The 21,478-nt window shown below is 39.9% G+C and overlaps 1 protein-coding gene across 2 annotated transcripts in view; it reads left to right on the plus strand.

The window, feature by feature from the left end:
* Window positions 1–21,478, plus strand: part of LOC124596110 (inositol polyphosphate multikinase) — a 352,197-nt gene that overhangs the window by 99,481 nt on the left and 231,238 nt on the right. The window lies entirely within an intron of this gene.

Consider the following 21,478-nt stretch of genomic DNA (forward strand, 5'->3'; position numbering starts at 1 on the left):
TGCTGTGTCACTCCCATTAATCGTGCCAATTCTTCTGCAGTTTGACGCGAGTCTTCCCTCAGCAATGTCTCCAATTCCGCATCTTCGAAAACATTCTCTCTTCCACCACTATGCCGGTCTACGACGTTAAAATCACCCGTTCTTGAAGCGTTGAAACCACTCACGACACGTTATTTCACTAATAGCGTCCTTACCACACGTACATGAGAGCATTCGATGAGACTCAGCCGCTGTTTTCTTCATATTGAAACAAAACAGCAACACCTCCCGCAAATGACAAGAATTAGGCTCGTAAACTGACATTTTCAATCAAGAACAACTTTATGATGCAGACAAAAATCGACCAATGTTTTAATGAGGATATGTTGACCGAGGTTCAAGTTAACTGCTTGACGTCTGCGATCTGTTTCTTTCGACCGCTACTTACTGTTGTCACCACCTATTAGGCAAACGGCGGAAGCAAAATTGTACACTTTGTAAATAAATGTGATAAATAAATGTGCAATTGAGACACGAATGTAAAACAATGCATTTTAAATACCAAAATGGGTGCTGAACTTTTCGCGGCGAATACGTCGGTAATAGGGAATTACTGCAGATAGAGCCGCATCTGTGCAGATCTCTAACAATCGTAGTTTGCACTGATATGGAATCAAACGAAACTTCGATGCCTGCAAACATTTTATTATGCTTTGCTGTGACAGTAGAGACGTGTGGATCTCTCAATGGCGCCCATCTTACTTCACCCCCCCCCCCCCCACCCTTTTTTTTCACAGTACCCCCTCACACACACACACACACTTACAAACACACAGCACACAAATATCGGCGCTCAGACATGGACACAAATTTCCGCTGAACGGAGGCTCGAACACATTAGCTAATGTGTTTCGCTGTCTCAGGCGGAGCAGTAGCCGTCTGTGTCGCAACACAGATTCCTGTAGTGGCCTCGGACGCGGCATCTCGGCCGTTAGGGACGACGGCGGCTGTTCTGTCCCGCAGACTTGAGTCTGAAGTTTCACCAGCGGCCAGACAGCGCCGTCACGCTAGTGGACGCTCCACACACTGCAGCCGGCCTCCACAACAGGGCTTTTGTTTCGCCGTGCAGCCAGGAGGCGTGGCGAGGCCGCGCGATGATTGCGGCTATCAGGTTCGCTCAGGGAAACTGAGAATTGGCAGGCCCACTCGCGCGCGCTTCCACGCCGCGGCCGTCCTTGCATAAATGAGCCTACAAATACGTCTCTCTCTCTTTCAAACAATCAATCTCTTTCACTTTTTCTTTGTTGTCCGGTGCAACTTGAGGCGTCATATCTCGTACAGGAGGCAGTGCTTGTCTCAACTAGTATTCAGCAGGAAAGCTTTCTCTTCCGTCACGTCATGAACATTTAAAAAGGGAAAATTAAGATTAACGGCCCGTCGATGACGACGTCATCAAAGACGGAGCATAAGTTCGAATTGGACAAAACGGGGTGATCTTTTCGAAAGAAGTGTGCTGCATTTGCATTAAAGCGATTTAGGGAAATAAGGAATAAACTACACTGGTATAGCTGGTCATGGATTTGAATACCGCACATCCATATTCCGAAAGTAAGTTGACATAACACGACTAACAAAACACTGATGTGTCGATTCGCTTCTGATGTGAGCACACCAGAAATATAATAGGTCTCCTCAAGGAGACATCACTATCATACTACGTACCTCCGCCTCTTGCGTTGATAATGGCCTCAATTTGCCAAGAACGGAGGTCCACAATTCTGTTTAGGTATCGCAAATCCAGCTGAAGCGATGCATTGATGCCTAGGTCCCTTTGATCACCCAAATTGCTGCGACGTTGATTACTACGTTTCATCCTTTGTTCGAAACAGTCCCAGACAGTTTCTGTGGGATTAAGATCGGTTGATTTAACGAGGCAGTCGAGGTGCAGTTGCGTGCGTTTGAGTCTTCGTGAAACCAGGAACGTATCCGCAGAGAACCTGTGAACGACTTTTGTCGTCTTGGGAGACGGAACTATCTAAACAATCTACGATAATGATCGAAACAGAAGAAATGAATAAAGCTGGTATTGTTGCCGGGACTCTAACGCGGATCTTCTTGCTTGCTAGGCAGAAATGCTAACCATTACACCACCGCAGTACAATGGTCAACATTGCTGCACGAACTACCACATGCAGCAATGTTCACCATTGTACTGCGGTGGTTTAATGGTTAGCATTTCTGCCTAGCAAGCAAGAAGATCCGCGTTACAGTCCCTGCATCAGTACCAATTTTAATTCATTTCTTCTGCTTCTATCGTTAACGTAGATAATGAAGAGACTTAAATGTCTCAGGGAAACAATTATAATACTTACACAATAGCCATCATGCAGATGTAGAAGTAATAGATCCCAGTTTGTTGTTGTCGACTGCGAGTGTTCATCGGAGACAAGGGCTTCGTCAGGAGTGCAGGAGTACCCCAGGAAAGTCTGATATGATCGCTATTGTTTCCAATACGTGAAAGATGTGGAGGATAGGGTGGACAGCAATCTGCAATTGTTTGCTGATGATGCTGTGGTGCACGGGAAGCTGTCGAAGATGATTGACTGTAGGATGATACAAGACACTTTGCATGGGGGCTTAATTAAATAAAATGCAAATATTTTTAGTAGCTGTAAGTCCGATTACGCAAGTCTCGTAAACGGTGGGCCCTGACTAGTATTATTACGCAATCTGACTGCATAGAACAACAACAAAGAATGCAATGAAAATTTTCGTTAACACAATTAATTAATTAAGTCCCCAGCAACTATGAAACCTACAAAACCAAAGCACAAGTATAACTGTTCTGTATGTGGGAGTGTGACTCAACGTACACATCTGGCACGGTTCTTCTTCAACAAGACAAGAAATTTTAAATATCATTTATACTGAAGTAATTAAAAAATAGAAATACTATAATTGCGTAAGAAAACCAGAATTACACTCTAATACAAGAACACAAGCCAGATGCTTTGTTGACTGAACCTGTAATGACGCATTATTCAGGACATTGAAATAATGAGAAAAAAAGAAACGGAGATTGTTACCTCATTTATATTGATGAAAATCACTCTAATCCTTACAATATATCTCCACACCGACTCTCTACTACCACATCTCAACAAGACTCTTCAGTATCACATCTCAGCAAGCACTGCCTACTAGCACATCTCAACAAACACTCTCTGCTACGAGTTCTTAACAAGCACTGCCTACCACGAGACCTCGACAGGCACTGACTACTACGAGCTCTCCCCAAGCACTGTGGAGGCGGCTGAATAATACTCTTTGGCGCAATCTCTGGCGCAGTGGCTCAGTGTAGCCACCTTTCATATGCCCCTCCTCCACAGGCCAGAATTTGATGGTATTTTTGCCAGCATTGGTGGTGAAAATACCACCAAATTCGTCCACAAAAATACAGACAAAAATAAAAGATAATATTAATACCTAAATATCACATAATTAGTTAAAATTTTGGCTTTGCACTGACCTTTCAATAACCTAATATATGAAATACAGTAAGCAATACAACTTCTTTTCATACATGTGACTTTACATAAGAGTTCACACAATACACAAAAAATCAGTTTATACAAAAAAAACACCAACAGGTGACATCTTTTCAGTAGAAGCAATCCATCAGTGGCACCCAGCAATGTTGAGTAGGTGCAGACAGCAAGAAGTAACATCATTTCAGTAGAAACAGTTCTAACAGTGGCACCCAGTAGTGTTGAATAAGTGCAGACACCAACAAGTGACGTTATTCCAGTAGGATCAGTCCATTAGTGGCACCCAGCAATGTTGAGCAGGTGCAGACAGCAACAAGTGACATTATTTCAGTAGAAGCAGTTCATCAGTGGCACCCAGTAATGTTGAGCAGGTGCAGACACCAACAAGTGACATTATGTCAGTAGAAGCAGTCCATCAGTGGCACCTAGCAATGTTGAACAGGTGCAGACACCAACAAGTGACATCATTTCAATAAAAGCAGTTCCATCAGTGGCACCCAGTAATGTTGAGCAGGTGCAGACACCAACAAGTGACATTATGTCAGCAGAAGCTGTCCATCAGTGGCACCTAGCAATGTTGAACAGGTGCAGACACCAACAAGTGACATCATTTCAATAAAAGCAGTTCCATCAGTTGCACCTAGCAATGATGAGCAGGTCCAGAGAGCAGTCCATAATATTCACTATCACTGATCACACTGTTCATCAAAGTTTACTAGCAGAAATTAAACATGTCCTAGTGGCACCAATCATGTAGAAAAAGTACAAGTAACAGTCCATAATATTCACTATCACTAATCTTACAGTTCATCAGCAGAAATTAAACATTTCTAAGTGGCACTCATTATGTTGAAAAAGTGCAGGTAACAGTCCATAATATTCCCTATCACTAATCAGACAGTTCAGGCATGAACAATAGTTTGAATACACATACAAATGCTTTTACACTAAACATACAAATCATAACAAACACACAAATGATGTCAGATAATTGTCATATTAACTATTACAAATACACAAATATCAGTAAACCTATAATATTTATGGGTGTCAGTGCAAGCCACTACAAACAAATAAAATAATATTTAGGAGATAGGTGGGTAGGATTAGGAAAGGAAAACACACAAAACACACTCACTCATCTTTCATCCACATTAAGTACTACTGTGTAATTGAATAGTGTTAACTGTGTAAATGCAATTCTGTCAAAATTTCATGTTCATCATGTGTATCAAGTAGTAGTGGCAGCAATGTGTAACTGTCAATAATAGTTAAGTCAACGTCATAGTCATCATGTCAAGACCAATGTTTGCCAAGCCAGATCAAAATGTACGGTTGCTGAACAACTGTCAGTGAGCCAAGATATGCAATTACTTCCTCTCTCCAAACAAAGTATATACTTCTTAGTGATTTAACAAAGTGTGTGTAGACAATCTTCCTTCCACTTTAGTGTTCTAGTCTGCTATCTTCATCCTCCTTGTTCCATATAGACCAACAAAAAAAAATGTGCACCTCACTTACTTTACCTCTTATACACCAAAACTCCAATAATCATCAGCATCACATAATCTCAATACTTCAATAATACCTCTTACGTCGATACATATAAACCTTATCATTAACAGCATTTACCTTACCTCTTGTCCACCAAAACTCCAATAATCATCAACTTTACATAATCTCAATAATACCTCTTCAATACGTCGATACATATAAACCTTATTACCAATATCATTTCACTTCTATAACAACTCTTTCCTCTAGTCAGTCTCCTCGAACAAGTACAGATAAAATCCTAATGCAAACCTCATCATCCCATACAATCCGAAGACACACTGTCAACACACAACCTCTGTGTAATCCATCTAACCCAAATCTTCTACTCATTATGAATTATAAACAAAAGAAATGCATACATGACCTCTAACAGACTTAGTTCGAATAACTCTCAGTAATTAAGTACGATTACGGAGTGTGAATGATTAGATTAGATTAGATTTACTTTCATTCCAATTGATCCGTAGTGAGGAGGTCCTCCAGGATGTGGAACATGTCAGAAAAACAACAATACATGACAAATATTTAAACTAAAACAAATAAGCTAATGTACCATTCCACAGGCCCAAGTGGAATGATCGTCATTTTTTAATGAACACTAAGAGTCATTTTACAAATACTATTGCACTGAATTTAAAATAAAAAAGTTTTATATTTATTTATAGGGTAAGAAACATGTGATACAACTACTCTAATACTTATTTACAATGAACACATTACTGCACTGAAATGGTGCAGAAGTTAGATTATACTTACACACACACACACACACACACACACACACACACACACACACACACACACACAAATTTTCAGTGAACACATTACTGCACTGAAATTGTGCAGAAGTTATGTTGTACTTATATACAAATCAGTTGGTTTTCCTCAGAAATTCATCAATGGAGTAGAAGGAGTTGGCCACCAATAAATCCTTTAGGCTTCTCTTAAACTGAATTTCACTGGTTGTTAAGCTTTTTATGGCTGCTGGGAATGATCATAATATTTCACAGTGTGTACACCACTTCAAGAATTATGGCAAACAGAAGCAAACATGTGGAGTATTTTTTGTGTCAAGTGTCACTTACTATTTCAATTGCTCACGAAGAATGCAGTGTAATAACTGTCAATGGTCTAAACCTAGTTTTGGTATGTCATGTCGTTAGCTTCCTTCCTATTAGCATACATTTATACAGCTTCCATAAAACCTCAACTCATGTGACTTCTATGAAGTTTCTTGTACTAATGTCGTTCGTCGAATTATAGCAGTTCATTTTCTTATCTTAAAAATATAAGCCGCTGAGCGTAAGCAAAACATGCAATAACGAGTAAATATACCAGTAGTGAACAGAATGTCAACAAGTGGATGCAGCACAATTCTTACAACGAGGCTCTGCCAAGCGAACAATCTATAATTAATACCATAGTGTGACCTAAACTCCAAGTTCATACACAGTATATCAGCATTTCTATATACCAAATTAAAGAGTACGTGCATGGGGGCTTAACTAAATATAATGAAAATACTTTTCGTAGCTGTATGTCCGATTACGCTGTTTCGTAAACGGTTGGCCCTGACTAGTATTATTACGCAATCTGACTGCATAGAACAACAACAAAGAACGCAATGAAAATTTTCGTTAACACAATTAATTAATTAAGTCCCCAGCAACTATGAAACCTACAAAATCAAAGCACAAGTATAACTGTTCTGTATGTGGAAGTATGACTCAACGCACATCTGGCACGGTTCTTCTTCAACAAGACAAGAATTTTTAAATACCAATTATACTGACGTGATAAAAGAAAATTAGAAATACTATAATTACGCAAGAAAACCAGAATTACACTCTAATACAAGAACACACGCCAGATGCTTTGTTGACTGAATCTGTAATGACGCATTATTCAGGACATTGAAATAATGAGAAAAAAAAGAAAAGTAGTTTGTTACCTTAATTTATATTGATGAAAAGCACTCTAGACATTACAATCTCTCCACACCGACTCGCTACTACCACATCTCAACCAGAACTCTCCAATATCACATCTCAGCAAGCACTGCCTACTAGCACATCTTAACAAACACTCTTCACTACGACATCTCAGCACAGAGTACTACCCTCGTAGTAGTACTACGAGTCCTCGACAGGCACTGACTACTACGAGCTCTCGACAAGCACTGTGGAGGCGGCTGAATAATACTCTTTGGCGCAATCTCTGGCGCAGTGGATCAGTGTAGCCACCTTTCATATGCCCCTCCTCCACAGGCCAGAATTTGATGGTATTTTTGCCAGCATTGGTGGTAAAAATACCACCAAATTCGTCCACAAAAATACAGACAAAAATAAAAGATAATATTAATACCTAAATATCACATAATTAGTTAAAATTTTGGCTTTCAACTGACCTTTCAATAACCTAATATATGAAATACAGTAGGCAATACAAATTCTTTCATACATGTGACTTTACATAATAGTTTACACAATACACAAAAAATCAGTTTATACAAATGTTCACATAAAATACTTTTAATTATTAAAAAAAAACAAATAGTTGATAATTCCAGCCCAGCAATGGTCAACAGGTGCAAACACCAACAAGTGACATCATTTTAGTAAAAGCAGTTCCATCTGTGGCACCCAGCAGTGTTGAGCAGGTACACACAGCAACAAGTCACATTATTTCAGTAAAAAACAGTCCATCAGTGGCACCCAGTAATGTTGAGCAGGAACACACAGCAACAAGTGACATTATTTCAGTAGAAGCAGTTCATCAGTGGCACCCAGTAGTGTTGAGCAGGTGCAGACAGCAACAAGTGACATTATTTCAGTAGAAGCAGTTCCATCTGTGGCACCCAGCAATGTTGAAGAGGTACACGTAGCAACAAGTCACATTTCTCAGCAGAAGCGGTTCATCAGTGGCACCCAGTAATGTTGACAGGTGCAGACACCAACAAGTGACATCATTTCAGTAGAATCAGTCCAGTAGTGGCACCTAGCAATGTTGAACGGGTGCAGACACCAACAAGTGACTTCATTTCAGTAGAAGCAGTTCCATTAGTGGCACCCAGTAATGTTGAGTAGGTGCAGACAGCAAGAAGTAACATCATTTCAGTAGAAACAGTTCCAACAGTGGCACCCAGCAATGTTGAGTAGGTGCAGACAGCAAGAAGTAACATCATTTCAGTAGAAACAGTTCCAACAGTGGCACCCAGCAATGGTCAACAGGTGCAGACACCAACAAGTGACATCATTTCCATAGAAGTAGCACCATCAGTTGCACCCAGCAATGTTGAACAGGTGCAGACACCAACAAGTGGCATTATTTCAGTAGAAGCAGTTCCATCTGTGGCACCCAGCAATGTTGAGTAGGTGCAGATAGCAAGAAGTAACATCATTTCAGTAGAAACAGTTCTAACAGTGGCACCCAGCAATATTGAGTAGGTGCAGACACAGACAAGTGACATCATTTCCATAGAAGTAGCTCCATCTGTGCACCCAGTAATGTTGAGCAGGTGCAGACACCAACAAGTGACATCATTTCAGCAGAAGCAGTCCATCAGTTGCACCTAGCAATGATGAGCAGGTCCAGAGAGCAGTCCATAATATTCACTATCACTGATCACACTGTTCATCAGAGTTTATTAGCAGAAATTAAACATGTCCTAGTGGCACCAATCATGTAGAAAAAGTACAAGCAACAGTCCATATTATTCACTATCCTAATCACACAGTTCATCAGCAGAAATTAATCATTCCTAAGTGGCACCCATTATGTTGAAAAGTGCAGGTAACAGTTCATAATATTCACCATCACTAATCAGACAGTTCAAGCATGAACAATAGTTTGAATACACATACAAATGCTTTTACAATGCTCTTACACTAAACATACAAATTCTAATAAACACACAAATGATATCAGATAATTGTCATATTAACTATTACAAATACTCAAATATCAGTAAACCTATAATATTTATGGGTGTCAGTGCAAGCCACTACAAACAAATAAAATAATATTTAGGAGATAGGTGGGTAGGATTAGGAAAGGAAAACACACAAAACACACTCACTCATCTTTCATCCACATTAAGTACTACTGTGTAATTGAATAGTGTTAACTGTGTAAATGCAATTCTGTCAAAATTTCATGCTCATCATGTGTATCAAGTAGTAGTGGCAGCAATGTATAACAGTCAATAATAGTTAAGTCAACGTCATAGTCATCATGTCAAGACCAATGTTTGCCAAGCCAGACCAAAATGTACGGTTGCTGAACAACTGTCAGTGAGCCAAGATATGCAATTACTTCCTCTCTCCAAAAAAAATATGTACTGCTTAGTGATTTAACAAAGTGTGTGTAGACAATCTTCCTTCCACTTTAGTGTTCTAGTCTGCTATCTTCATCCTCCTTGTTCCATATAGACCAACAAAAAAAATGTGCACCTCACTTACTTTACCTCTTACACACCAAAACTCCAATAATCATCAGCGTCACATAATCTCAATACTTCAATAATACCTCTTACGACGATACATATAAACCTTATCATTAATAGCATTTACCTTACCTCTTGTCCACAAAAACTCCAATAATCATCAACTTCACATAATCTCAATACCTCAATAATACCTCTTCAATACGTCGACACATATAAACCTTATCGCCAATATCATTTCACTTCCATAACAACTCTTTCCTCTAGTCAGTCTCCTCGAACAAGTACAGATAAAATCCTAATGCAAACCTCATCATCCCATACAATCCGAAGACACACTGTCAACACACAACCTCTGTGTAATCCATCTAACCCAAATCTTCTACTCGTTATGAATTAGAAACAAAGAAATGCATACATGACCTCTAACAGACTTAGTTCGAATAACTCTCAGTAAGTAAGTACGATTACGGAGTGTGAATGATCATAATATTTCACAGTGTGTGCACCACTTCAAGAATTGTGGCAAACAGAAGCAAACATGTGGAGTATTTCATGTGTCAAGTGTCACTTACTATTTCAATTGCTCACGAAGAATGCAGTGTAATAACTGTCAATGGTCTAAACCTAGTGTTGGTATGTCATGTCGTTAGCTTCCTTCCTATTAGCATACATTTATACAGCTTCCATAAAACCTCAGCTCATGTGACTTCTATGAAGTTTCTTGTACTAATGTCGTTCGTCGAATTATAGCAGTTCATTTTCTTATCTTAAAAATATAAGGCACTGAGCGTAAGCGAAACAAGCAATAGCGAGTAAATATACCAGTAGAGAACAGAATGTCAACAAGTGGATGCAGCACAATTCTTACAACGAGGCTCTGCCAAGCAAACAATCTATAATTAATACAATAGTGTGACCTAAACTCTATGTTTGTACACAGTATATCAGCATTTCTCTACACCAAATTAAAGAGTAGTTATGACAACAACAGAAATGTATAAATATGCAATCCACACGCATAGTAGCAAACAGGTCATTAGCATCATATCAGCATAAGCAAATAAGTGTTCATATGTAATCTTAATAAGTAAACATGAAGGCGCAAGCAGATAAATCACAAAGTATAACTTACATACCTAACCACATTAGCACAATAAATCAGGTGACAATTATAATTTAAATAAATAAGCACATCATGCACATAATTAAAAAAAATGACATCAGTGAAAAAGCAGTGCGGCCAAGCGATGCATAATATACACAAGTTACAACCCAGTTCATTAATAATCATTGTCAAAATCAGTTAACGTACGCAAGCACGTCGCTTCACAAGTAATTTCATAGAACATGAAATTTGCACAAAGTATGAATCACGTAATCGCGAGCAGCAAATTACGTCTAAAGTACGTACCTAAGTGGAAATATGTTACCTGAAAAATAAACTCAATTAATAGTTACCCTTTTTAGTTTATTAGTTTCTTCTTCGAAATTACATTCTTCCTGAAAATTTCCCGATAGCAAGTCGTCTTAACGTCGGACACGCACAGAATTTACCTGCAGTTCTTAAATATTTTATAGAACCGTATCCTGAAAAATACTGAATGTTAATAACATAATTCATCAAGTCACTATAGCTTTATACTGAATTTAATCGGAGAAATTAAACTGTGTATTTGTTTACGGCTGTCAGTGCATTCGCACTGAGCGCTCGATCAGCTGTAGGCGCGTGACGTAGGAAGCAATTGTTTGCGGTCAACGACTGCCTTGTGCGGCGCGCAGACTTGACTGTTGCTTTGAATATATGCCGCCGCCAAAACACAGCGCGGTATCCTTGTACTCTCCGCATGTTTACATGTAGCTGTTAGTTTCTCTAAAGTATGTCATTCCACAAAAATTTTTCTAAAGTATATCATTCCACAAAAATTTTGGAAACTACGAACCTCACGTTTTGTGGTAGGAACAGCATAATTACGAATAGCGTCTAGTTTCTCTGGATCAGGAAGAATACCTTCTGTAGAAATAATGTGACCGAGAAATTTCACCTGAGAACGACCAAATTCAGAATTTTCTAAGTTCACTGTAATGCCAACTCTTGCAAAGATACGTAATAATGAATCCAAAGTTTTGTTGTGCTCACTCCCAGAACGTTTAGCAATAAGAATATCGTCAACATATGAAGTAATATTGTCACGAAGATAAACAGGTAAAATTTCGTTTAAACTAGGAATGAATGCTGCTGAAGGTACAGTAAGTCCAAACAGTAATTTTCGAAGTCACTTTTGGGTAAAATCGTCATATCCGGTTAATGTTTACTTACTCTCTAGATAGATTGATAGTCGAAGAGTTGGTTTGACAGATGCAAAGAATAGTAAAAGAGTAGGCAGCGGTACAGAAAACTAAAAGAGAAATAGCACCACTACAGCTCGGGGCCCTATGCTCGCTACGGCACATATTCACTTAGAGTAGTGAATCCCCTGAGGACATTAATAGCCGCACATAATTTCCAGTTTGTGTCTTAGTGGCCAAATTAGTGGAAGTGCGTACATAAATTGATCTAACCGTGCACATGGATGTATGTCATTCTTAGAATTGCGAAAGATCTTAAATTTCCGAACAGTCAAAAAGTGTTTATAGTCAAAGTTCTCGCCTCGTGGCGACAAAGACCTACCGCGTCTGTCCCAGTCACAATGACGATTATTGTCAAGTTCACGCGCCTGGCGCTCTCTTGTTGCTTCTCGTAAATGAAATAAATTACTTTCTTCAAACCCCTCTGCTATCTGTGATTCTAATTTTCCTTTGCTGTATTTTCCTACAATTTCGCCTTCGATTTGTTTGACTTGCTTTCGTAATACCTCAACTTCCCTTTTAACGCGTTCATTAAATTTTCCCTGATTTTCAACATGCTTATTTATGTTCTGGTACTCTTCGGTTTCTGCAAATGGCAATGGTGCTGTATCATCTGAATCTCTGTCCCCATTTAAACTAAGACTTGTCAATTTATCTGAAATCTCCTCCACTCTTTCCGATAAATCACCTATTTGTTCTTTCTGTTTATTTCTGTCTTCCGTAAGTGTCGTGACTCGGGTTTCAGTATTGACACATTTGGTAGTTAACTGTTAATATTGTTGTGTTAGATTATTTAATCTGTCATTTGGTACGGATTCCTCGATTCTCTCAAATATTTCTTCCTTATCTTTTGCACGTTGTAAATTTAACTCTGAAAATTTCTGTGCTATCACGCGATCTCTTTCTTCCTGTTCTCTATCCTGTTCCCTTTCTCTGATCTCTACTGCAATTAATCTATTATTGTGAGAATTCAAAATCGGTTGTACTTCTTCTCTGATTTCTTTCTTTAACTCATCTTTCATGTTTTTGAAACATGTCCTTATTTGTGAGCATAACCGTGTTGTCATTGCTTCCATCCTGGTTCTAATTGTTCCTAACTGTGAATCTAACAGTGTTTCCATTCGTGATCCCAAATTTAATATAGCACTCATCAACTGCTCCGTTTCTTCTGTCGTTAACCACGTAATCTGTGAATTTTCTGATTGAGAAAAATTTTGAAATGGTTCCGGACTACTTTCCCTGCTTATTAAATTGTTTTCCACTACATTATTCATGATACTGTTTTCCTCTGTTGGCGAGTTCGCCATGTTAACAATTTCGTCATTCCCACTATCCATCATTTTTGCCTTTTTCATCGATCGTGTAATCATTTACAAAACATACAAAACTCTTCACTATATGAAAATTGCACACAATGACACTTTATCTCCAACAATACCATTCACACGAAATGTTTCCCTCAAACACGATTAACGAACAATTGAAATAATTGCACTAAATTGTCAAACGCGTAGACAAGACAACAAATTTAAATTTTGAAAAATACCATTAGAAGAATGCCAATTACCAAATCTACACATGCAAAATAGACTACAATTACTAAACTACTAATTACTACAACAATACTACTGTCTACTATTTTTACAATCAGAAGATTTCCAAGGGACGATCCGAAGCAGCGGTCGCCACGTGCATGGGGGCTTAACTAAATATAATGAAAATACTTTTCGTAGCTGTATGTCCGATTACGCTGTTTCGTAAACGGTTGGCCCTGACTAGTATTATTACGCAATCTGACTGCACAGAACAACAACAAAGAATGCAATGAAAATTTTCGTTAACACAATTAATTAATTAAGTCCCCAGCAATTATGAAACCTACAAAACCAAAGCACAAGTATAACTGTTCTGTATGTGGAAGTATGACTCAACGCACATCTGGCACGGTTCTTCTTCAACAAGACAAGAATTTTTAAATACCAATTATACTGACGTGATACAAGAAAATTAGAAATACTATAATTACGCAAGAAAACCAGAATTACACTATAATACAAGAACACACGCCAGATGCTTTGTTGACTGAACCTGTAATGACGCATTATTCAGGACATTGAAATAATGAGAAAAAAAAGAAAAGTAGTTTGTTACCTTAATTTATATTGATGAAAAGCACTCTAGACATTACAATCTCTCCACACCGACTCGCTACTACCACATCTCAACCAGAACTCTCCAATATCACATCTCAGCAAGCACTGCCTACTAGCACATCTTAACAAACACTCTTCACTACGACATCTCAGCACAGACTACTACGAGTCCTCGACAGGCACTGACGACTACGAGCTCTCGACAAGCACTGTGGAGGCGGCTGAATAATACTCTTTGGCGCAATCTCTGGCGCAGTGGCTCAGTGTAGCCACCTTTCAACTTAGACGAAATTTCTAGTCAGTGTGATCAACTACTGCTGGCTCCAAATGTACAAAAATGTAGGTTAATGCGGATGAGTGGGAGAAACAAACCCGCAAGTTCAGATACAGCATTAGTAGTGTGGTGCTTGACACAGTCGCGTCTTTCAAATTTCTGGGCGTAACGCTGCAAAGCGATGTGAGATGGATCGAACACTTGAGGATTGTAGTAGCAAAGGTGAATGGTTGACTTCGTTTATTCGGAGGGTTTTAGGAAAGTGTTGTTCATCTGTCAGGAGACCGCATATAGGACGTTGATGTGACCTATTCTTGAGTATTGTTCGAGTGATGGGATCCGCAGCAGGCCGAAATGAAGGAAGACATCGAAGCAATTCAGGGGAAGGCTTCTAGATTTGTTACCGGCAGTTTCGAACAACACGTAAGTCTTACGGAGATACTTCAGGATCTCGGATGGAATCCCTGCAGGAAAGGTGAAGTTCTTTTCGAGGAACACTGTTGGGAAAATTGAGGGAACCATCATGTGAATCTGATTGCAGAACGATACTACTGCCACCAACATACATTCCTCGTAAGGACCACGAAGATAAGATACGAGAAACCAGGGTTCAAACAGAGGCATATGTGCGAGTGGAACATGAAAGGAAACGACTAGTTGTGATACAGGGTACCCTCCTCCACGCACCTACGGTGGCCTGCGGTTTATATATGCAGGTATAGATGTGGAACAAATGCTAATGATGACATAAACATCCTGATTCCTGTTTACGATGGACTGTGTAAATGATCCCAACTCACGGTACGAAAAACATCCGCAAAACATCAGTGAACCTCCTGTAGCCGGAACTACACACTTCATATACTGCGGGTTAGGCCCGTCGACACACGCGACGCCTCACGACATTTGAAAAGAGACATAATCGCGATTCTCCGGACCACACTACATGCTTCCAGTCAGATGCTGCCATGTTTCTATCTCTTTTGGTCCACTGAAGAAGCGCAGCTTTAAGTGTCGGTCTGAGCAATAACCTTTTTCGAGGTACCACACTCGAAATGTCAACTGTACGCAGTTTCTTCTGCAATTTTCGCTCGGAAAGTGGTTTATTGACTTGTATTCACTGATGGCAGCAACTCCTGTCGGGTTTGTAACCGACTGCCAAGGTGTGATACTCGTCCTTGTCAGTTTAGACCACTGTTCTTACGCCGTACTACATGGCTGCGAGTGGTACACCATTTGTTGGACTTCTGCCGTCGACACACCAACAAATCGGGAAACTTATGCAAGGTTAGGTCATGCGCACCTCCAGGGACGACAGCTCCTTTCTGTTATTGTTTCGCGTCTCCACGTCGTACATGTGACAACCGACTGGCAGACACAGCCGACTGGCAAGTCACTGGCATGACTTAGTCAAGGGTGGACGGTCACATGAAGCCTGCTTCCATTTCTATACCATCTGCATTACTCCATAGTGACCACAGTGCTCTCCTAAGGCGGTCTTCAAAATTTTGTCCAGCGATCTTGCTTAACGGATCACACAGGAGTGGTGGTTTTTTGTCATGTTGAAGTGGGTTCTCATTTAGCATCATGAATCTATGCCTAGTAGGTTCCACCATGGAGAAGTCAATAACTGCAGATATAAAATCAAAGCCACACTAATCACCACTGCACATAAACCGGAAAGAGTTTCTTCTCTCTCTTCATTTTGATGGATCACAGTACTATTGTGATGGGCAAGAGTTCATAGCGTTTCTCCATAAGTTTAATAACACAACAGATACACATAACACAGACTTTACTCATCAATAATACATTGCCCTTCACTATTTACAACAGTCTGCGAACGCCGGGGTAACTTTTTCGACTGCTCAACTATAGGAATCATTTGCTTTTGAGGCAAAGGACTCGTCGAACCATGTTCGGAACGCAGTTTCATCAGGAAAGGACGTTTCTTGAAGGTACGTAGATAGAGAGCGGGAAAGGTGAAAATCTCAGGGTGCAGGATCATGTGGATAAGGTGGGTGCTCCATGACTTCCCTACTCCTGTATACTGCTTTTGTCAGTCTTGCAGAATGCGGGTAGGCGTTATCGTGGAGTAGCGTCACTTCACGCTGTCTTCCTGGTCGTTGTTCTTGAACTGCGTCTAGGACACGTCTTAGTTTTTGACAATAAATGTCAGCAGTGGTGGTTACACCTCGGGGAAGCGATTCGTAGTACACCACACCGTCGCTGCTCCACCAGATGCATAATATTCTCTTCATAAAGACACCGTTCTTCGTCACCACTAACGACACAGGATAGGAATGGTCGGTGTTGTTCACGGGCCAATTGATGATGAGCAAGCAGAGATGCACATGTGGCCACATGCTGATTTTTGTGATTTTGGCTCAGAGCATGCGACACCTGCACACTCGATTTTTGAACCTCCCCGCCGTTTCCAAATGCCGCACAGTGGTGGAATGATCACAGCTCATCATATCTGCCAGTTCTCGAGTACACAGACATGGATATTTGTGAATTAATGCGCTTAAACGATCTTCATCAACCACCCGAAGGTCTTCCTTCATTAATGTCAAAATGATCCTCCTTAAAAATGAGAATGCCATTTTCCTGCTGTGGTCTGTCCTGTGACATTATCCACATACACGGCGCAAATGTTTCAGGCTGCTGTCACCACCATACAGATCTCAAACAAAAGTATATGTCGGAAATGTTCCGATTTCTCGAATTAGTGCAGCCATCTAATATTTCCCATTACTTTTGTAGTCCCATTTTAAGAAATCAAGATCGTGGATATTGCTGTCAAAAATAACTTTTATCGGATAGTTAATAAACGCCTTGGTACGCATATGCTGGAAAATATGGGAGGGAAGGAGACAGTACCTGACGATACGTCGGCGATGTGACCGTAGGGACGAAGCGCAAATTCGAATGGTGAAGGACAGGGTTGAATCTCTGGATCTCGGTCGTGTCCTTTTCAAAGAAGAATTCTCGACATTTAACTTAAGCGAATTAGGGAAACCATGGAAAATCTCTATATGGATGGGTAGCCGGGGATTTAAATCGCCGTTCTCGCGAATGTGAGTCTAGTGTCTTACTACTGCCTTACCTTGCTCATGATGGAGACTAGAACTGCGTTTGCTCTTCCACAACTAACCACATCACTCATTCTTGCCATCGTTTCGTTGAATGTAGATAGTATTCTCTTCTCTGCCTGGGGTTTCTACCATCAAAAATTGTGACTGTATCTTTACAACCGAACGCTTTTTTTCATTACAACTATTTTAATTTATCGGACTAGAAATGTCATTCCTGATTTCATTGCTCCTCATATCATTACATTAATCGTTACTAAATTAACTGCGATTCCAAACTACGACAATATCACTTTCCAAAACTCTGCCCGCCTGCTTAGCTGAGTAGTAAGGTGTTTCCTTACCATGCAGTGGGCCCGGGTTCGATTTCCTGCTGGGTTGGAGATTTTCTCTGCTTATGGACCGAGTGTTGTGCTCTCCTCATCATCATTTCGTCATCGCCGACGAGCAAGTCGCCCATTGTGGTGTCACCTGAATAAGATTTGCACCCGGCGGCCGAACTTTCCCGTATGGGGCCTCCCGAAGATCAATGCCACACGGTCATTTCATCTTGTCCAAAACTCTTTCATATCTGTTCGTGATCAAAAACACAAAGTAATATCCGGAGGTTCGACATCCTTGTCAGAACTTCCGCAGTATGTCCTATTCTTTTCTTTTGACAGAATTAATTTTGCAGATAAATAAGACGTAAGAAACTTGGATGATACCTATCCCCCACCAACCTTTTCTTTGACAGTAATGTGAGAAGCTACTTTCCTAATGACCCCTTACTCAACAAGAGTCTTCTTCACAAGAGAGGGTTCCCTGTTACCGTGTAGAGAACGACAAACAATACTGAAAGATTTAGAAAGATCCCATCAACGACCACGTAAAAGAATACAGCAGAGGAAAAATGCATTCTTACGGCAGAATAATATATTGTTTAATACAATGCTAAGATATCATGCTTTTCGAAGTATGTGTATCAAGCACGAATATATCGTCCCTTTTTCTTTTATTTCCCTATTTATCTACTACGACACAAACAAATTACTAAGCACCACAAGCACGGCCAGTTATGTACAACAAACACATTTTAGAGAAATCATCAGTCTTGGAAGAAGGTAAAGTAAGTCACTTCCATTGATGTTTCACCGGAAAAGCATGCGCGAAGAAATAAAAGTTTAGCATTGAAAGTTATCTTGGCGGTGATGTCATTAGGAGACATCATGCTGGATTAACTCTCTACCGGCAAAGCTTATCAATAAAATTAAGTCTATCCTTCTGCAGTATCACGATAACAGGTGGTAAATTAGAAGCATCTACAGAAACAAAAGATAAACCAGCAGATAGAATATCCAAGTGAAAGGGCGTAAGTGAAAGAAGTCGGACAGTGTACGGTTTTGATTCTCGGTTCTTCCAAATTTTATCATTGAATACCTGAGACCAACAGCTGTCGCAGGGTAATTTACATACACAAAGCTCCACTGTTTAATAACATATTTCTATTTTACTTTGTGTAATATTAAAATATGTCCCAGATCGAGATATAAAATTAGACCCGATCCTTGCGCGGACTGGAAGTGGATTATCCGCATCCTATGTGTTGTTTCCAGAATGAAGACAACTATATTTGGTTCAGAAGCATTATACTGTTGCACAAAATAAATAATTGCAGTTTATTGACGACATACGGTTTTTAGCAGGTATTCATTGAAAAGGAGATTACTCCAGACTAAAATGATGAGGAAAACAGCGACAAGCCAATCGAAGTAGGAAAAGTACAGAAAAAGTAATTGTCACCAGGTTTCCTGTTTGACTTTTGAGACAATAGCTCAGATGTGCATCTTATTATTATTGTCTTGTGGAATGTTGATTATCCTCACATATGAATTACTCTTCGAAGTTCCAGATACAGATGCAACATAGACAACTAACTCATTGCTCTCTGGTGTACAAGTAATTTCGAAAGCTGCTTGCCAGACTGTTTCTCAGCGCCCTGGACATAGAAATGACAACGGCGTACGAGACGATAAATTTACACCGAATATTTCATCTGGTATAAGGACATCAGTATTTTCCCCCGATATATCGGGGCTTTATACACTGCCTGACAGAAAAACTAAAGCTCCAGAAGGGGAGCAGAAAAGTAAATGATACTTCAAGGGTCGAGAAAGTATGTAGTGTTACTTTGCTGATTGCAGAATCGAAACACATTTACAAAGAATGTAGCAGTGTGGGCCCACTTTTCAGTATGACGTTGCACTACCTCTGACTGGGATGATTGCTCTAGTTCCAGAAAATTCGATATTGAAGCTTTATGGGCACCGCCTAGCGAGCCTAGCGCAGCAGCTAAGGATCCCATCTACCACGCTGGCGGTAGGGATTCCATTCCTTTTTTCCTTTTTTTCAATTTCATATCATTAAATAGTATATGCAGCTGAGGAAAGATTCTGCATACAGACGAAAGTACTGATCCCTAATTTTGACCTCTATTATGCAATTAATATCGATCGATCCGGTTGCCAGTATCAGTCGACGCACAGTATATCCCTTGCAGAACAGGGAGCGAAATCCGTCCATGTGCGGAAGAAAGATCTGAGCAAAATCAGCCATCCATTCGTAGTACAGTATACTATAACTGCGTTAGGACAAAAATTACCCCACCAAAATGAAGTGCACTTTGCCATAGCTGTTTATTTTTACAGACAGGTTAAAATATTAAGGGAAAAAATTAAAATTGCTAAAGTCTAATAGAGAAATAGCTCAGAGGGAACATACCATAAAAATACATTCTTTAATTCTGCATCAATTTAGTGCACCTTCTTCGCAGGGGTGATCAAATACGCGTGGTTCGCACCGAAGTTGATCGAAAAAACGACATTCTTTTTGAATTTAAACGAAGTGTGCTTTCCGGTGTCGCTGCTGAAAAATCCGTGTGCCTGCGAGGTGCTAACTTCCATTAAATGTGCGTCGTTCTCTACGAATTTTTATTTCGGTTGGTTCCACAACAAGTACCACCCGGAATTCTGTTATAACATGGCAAGTGATGCAAACTATACCGAAAAAGACGATTCTGTAATTTGAAGAAGGTGTGGCAGTAATCACCGATTTACTGAAATTTCCACAGCGAAAACGACTATTAATGAATAATTTTTCATGACATATACTTTTTAATGATCTTCTATACGATAAAACTGAAAAACAGAAAGAGAAAGTACTCAGGCAAAATTGGAACCCGTAACGCCGGTGTGTTAGGCGCAAACCTTACCCACTGCGCTAAGCTCACTTGGTGGAAATATGATTAATATTGCGGATATAGAAAGTATGCATAAAACTTCAACAAGGATTTTATCGGAAATTAGGGGCTGTCGCATGAAAGCCGCTAATCAGGTAGTCAGAGCAGGTCCCTCTACAGCACATGGTTCAAATAGCTCTGAGCACTATGGGACTTAACATCTGAGGTCATCAGTCCCCTAGAACTTAGAACTACATAAACCTAACTAACCTAAGGACATCACACACATCCATGGCCGAGGCAGGATTCGAACCTGCGACCGTAGCGGTCACGCGGTTCCAGACTGAAGCGCCTAGAGCCGGCCGGTGTGAAAATGAGGGTTCAGCATCATTTGACGAGGTTTCTTTGAATACAAGAATGGGTAGAATCTTCTGGCATAACTGGGTCGCTGTACTTGCTGGTCGTTAGGTGACAGTTCAAACGTAACATTCCTCTTAAAGATCGATTGACAGAAACGGTCAGATGTTTCTTGGCTACTAAGGGAAACAGAAGAGACAAATTGATTGTTCAGATTATGAATATTTCTACCCCAATAAAAGAACGCAAAGATAACCTCAGAACAGCCACACGGGGTACTGTGTAGAGAATTTTAAAGTGCGGAGTTGGAGTTTATGAAAATCAACTCTGAACTTACTGTTTGCCTTTGCTTAACACCTTCACTGAATATTTCTTTGGGCTGTATTCTAACAGATGAAAAAATTGGACAAATATTATATGGAATGTTATATTCGAATTAGTGTACACTTTCGCCTCCTGAAATATTCCGTATTCTTTCTGAAATAGCTTGTGTACTCATGTTTCC

This window comes from Schistocerca americana, chromosome 2 (genome assembly GCF_021461395.2).
Source record: "Schistocerca americana isolate TAMUIC-IGC-003095 chromosome 2, iqSchAmer2.1, whole genome shotgun sequence".
Taxonomy (NCBI): Eukaryota; Metazoa; Arthropoda; class Insecta; order Orthoptera; family Acrididae; genus Schistocerca; species Schistocerca americana.